The following is a 3,796-nucleotide window of genomic DNA, read 5'->3' as shown; positions in this document are numbered from 1 at the left end:
AGAGAGGAAGGAAGGAAAGGAGGGAGGGAGGGAGGGAAGGAGGGAAGGAAGGAAGGAAAAAGAAAAAAATATTATTTTTTAAAAATTAAATAAAATTATCTGTAGCCTAATATGAGGTCTCTTTGCCTCCCTACAGCCCTCTCCTTCTTTCCTGTGGTAAAAAGCACAGGAACAAAAAGCAAACAAGAAAAGTTCAAGGCCTGCTCTTGGGCTGAGTATCTGTCGGTCGTTGGTTTTAAGTGGATACTGTCTCTTTAAATTTCGAGGTGCTCTATGCACATGTGTAGTAGAACCCTCCGAGGGTGGGGCTGGAGTATCCACCAGCTCAGGCACCCCTATAGTCAGCAGAATGGAGGTACGCAGAGAGCAAGGGACCAACGAAAAGATACCAGAAAAAAAAGAATGTCCACACCTCTATCTCTGCGGCTCTGTCAGTTGTCCGTGACTGCTCTGATCCTTTCCCCGCTTGGCCCCACACAAAATGGCTGCTCCTGGAACAACTGAGTGTCCCGAACCAGGAAGCAATGGATTTTTTGCTTCTGCCAACCTTCTAAATATTCCTTTATATGTGGTTCAGAGTACTGGGACCATTCCCTGAGCCTTCTTGGTCTTGTATTCTGTGTTGTTCTCAGCAGAGCTCATCACTACACTTCCACCCAATCCACCATCTTTTTCCGTAACTCTGAATTAGCTTTTAAGGCAAGTTTCCTGATACCAGAGAAAAGATTGAAGTTGTCAAAGATTTCATTTTGTTGAGATCCACTATCAATACTCAAGCAAGCAGCAATCATGAAATAAAACAATGTATTTCTTGTCTTGGGGAAATTTTTAAAGTGTTCAAGAGCAAAGATGTCAGTTTGAAGACTAAGGTGCTCCTGATCCAAGCCATGGTGTTTTCCGTAACCTCATATGCTTGTGAGAGTGGGGCAGTGAAAAAGAAGACTGTAGAAGAATTGATGCATTTGATCTATGGTGTTGGAGGAGAATATTTAAAATAACCAGGGACTGCCAAAGAACAAACCAATCTGTATTCAAAGTAATACAGTCAGCATGCTCCTTAGAAGCCAGAATGGTGAGACTTTCTCATGCTTCAGACATATTATCAGGAGGGACAAGTGCTTGGAGACGGACAGCATGCTTGGTAAAGTGGAGGGTCAGCAAAAACGCAGGAGACCACCCCCTACCCCCCTATTCCCCCCAACGAGATGGATTGGTAAAGTGGCAAGAGTAGTAGGCTCAAGCATAACAGTGATTGTGAGGTGGTACAATTCAGGCAGTGTTTTGTTCTGTTGGTGCCATAGGGTCGCTGTGAGTCAGAACCAGTTTGACTCACAACCACAAGAATATTTGTCTGCTGTCTTACCTTGACAGTCTATTCACTACTGTGAAGAGAGTGGCCTAGGGCTCTCATTTAGACTGTCCTTTTCCTCCTTCAAGCCCCATGTTGTGGTTGTTGTTGTTAAGTGCCTTCGAGTCTGGTTCTGACCCTAGCAACCATGTATAGGTGAGCTTGACCCACAGGCCTCCCGGTTCAAGAGGACTTTGTGGTCCAGCACATTAACTCAGCAGTGCCACACCAGGACTCCTCAAGCCCCACACTAATACTCATTTTAAGCTGTTATGCTGCTCTTTCCAGGGGATGTAAATGACTGTGTCTGCTACCCTGCATCTATGATTACCACTCCTGCAGCCAGTGAGTGTACCTCTGTGCGTGAACTGTTGACTGGCCAGGTGCATGTGATGTGCTTAGGGCTCGGGGCTGGACACTGGCTTCCATGCCCTGCTGGTTGCTGCTCCCCTGGGCATTTCTTACTGTGCTTTTAATCTTTGGTTCTTTCCCCTCTCCCACACCCTAACTTTTGAATTAAAAAGACTGATCTTTTATAAATATCATTATTTAATCAACCCTTTTTATCTTGCAGAGACCTGGCTGCTGTAACAAATTGGGTATAAGCTCCAAATCTTTACTTGTTCTTTTGGTCTTACAGAAAAGATTACCTCCACCCCGTTTTCAGGTCCATAGCTATTTTGGGCATGTGATAGTCAGAAAGTTGGGGTTATATTAAGGTTTTTAGTTCATTCCAATCTATAGAGATCAGGAAATGCCTTCTATAGAGAAAAGCGTATTCTGACTGGCTTGTTTAACCTCCCACAGTCTTAGAGATAATAATGTATTAATCATGTTCCATATTGTTTCATAGCGTCAATTCAGAATTTTGTGGTAATTATGTTTAGCCTTTCTGGATATTTTATGCCATTTTGTAGAACTCTAGTTCTCTTCAACAGAAATATTTTGTTGCCAAATAGCTGTATTTCCTTATTTCATATAGGTTGTTGTTGAAGAAATCTGGCTGTCGAACACCACGAATTGAATTGGAAGAGATGGGACCCTCATTGGATCTGGTTCTAAGGAGGACACACCTGGCTTCCGATGACCTTTATAAGTTATCTATGAAAGTGCCAAAAGCCCTCAAGGTACGTGACTTGAAGATTAGTGTGTCTTTATTTGCATAGTCCATTCTTGTTTCCCAAAAGGATTTGCAGTATATCACATTAAAGGAATACATAATGAATACAAATAATTATATAGATATAACCGGACTCCCAGAGGCATGAAAAGGAGGAAAAATGGAGTGAGCCAAGTATGACAGATAATCACAGAGTTTCAGAAACCAGGCATGAAATTTGACTGAGAACTTTGTGGTGGCCAAGACTGCCAGTTTTCAGTAAAGAAACCAGCCCACAAAAATTTCTTAACTTTCTTCAAACATTTAATAAGAGTAACGAGAATCATTTAGGACATCATGAAGGCTGGGGATTTAGAGCACAGAGTAGATAAACCATATCTATATATGTGTTTTGGTTTTTAAACATTTTTTAGAAAGTAGTAGAAATGTCATATCTGGAATGCCAATAAAGATAGAAATGATAATCACAGGTTCTTAAGCTAAACAGAAAATTCTCTTATTGCGTAATAGTACTAGGGTAGTCATAGGCTTACTTCCCAGGTAGCACTGGGGCCTGTTCAAAATGCAGAATCTCAGACCCCACCCTAAATTTCATTAATTAGCACCTGCGTTTTTAACAAGATCCCAGGTGATTTGAATACACATTTAGGTTTAAGAAGAAATGTCTGTGTGAGTTAAAACTTCGTAGCATTGAAAGGTGCTCACTAATGAAAATGGTTTAGTAAATCAGTTTTTTTTTAAATCAGTTCAGAACAGTGTTGTTGTTAAGTGCTGTCAAGCCAGTTCCAACCCATAGCGACCCTGTATACGGTTTCTAAGGAGCAGCTGGTTAGTAAATCAGGTTTTTAAAATCAATTCAGAATAATAGAGACCATTAAATATCAGTCATGGTTTATTTTTTCATTTATAGACAAAGAAGAGGAAAAACATCTCCCAGGATACTTTCGGTACAACTTATGGAAGGATTCACATGCAGAAGCAAGACCTAAGTAAATTACAAACCAGGAAAATGAAAGGATTGAAGAAGCGCCCTGCAGAAAGAGTAACAGTTGAAGACGAGGAGAAAAAAATCAAAGAGAATTAAAAAAAATTAATGAAACTTAGTCATCAACTGCAGTTTTTGTTTGTTCCTCTTCAAACATTTAGTCCATTCAGACTTTCTTACAAGATTTTATTGTATATTTTTTAATGTGACAGTTTAACCTATATATTATGCATGTAATTATGAAAAATAATATGCTACTATTAAGTTTATGGAGTTCTGGAGTGGCACTGTGTGTTTATGTGCTGGACTGCAAATTCGGCAGTTTAAGTTCATGCTGCTCCTT

At 40.3% G+C, this 3,796-nt stretch overlaps 1 pseudogene across 1 annotated transcript; it reads left to right on the top strand.

Annotated features, from left to right (window-relative positions):
• Nucleotides 1–1,636: 1,636 nt before the first annotated feature.
• On the top strand, nucleotides 1,637–3,571 carry LOC102811509 (annotated as a pseudogene). Its single transcript, XR_438811.1, has 3 exons — nucleotides 1,637–1,731; nucleotides 2,308–2,475; nucleotides 3,379–3,571. The product of XR_438811.1 is annotated as a ribosome production factor 2 homolog (transcript).
• The last annotated feature ends 225 nt before the right edge of the window (nucleotides 3,572–3,796 follow it).

The sequence above is a fragment of the Chrysochloris asiatica genome, unplaced genomic scaffold (assembly GCF_000296735.1).
Source record: "Chrysochloris asiatica unplaced genomic scaffold, ChrAsi1.0 scaffold02253, whole genome shotgun sequence".
Taxonomy (NCBI): Eukaryota; Metazoa; Chordata; class Mammalia; order Afrosoricida; family Chrysochloridae; genus Chrysochloris; species Chrysochloris asiatica.
This window is presented reverse-complemented; position numbering and strand designations above follow the sequence as displayed.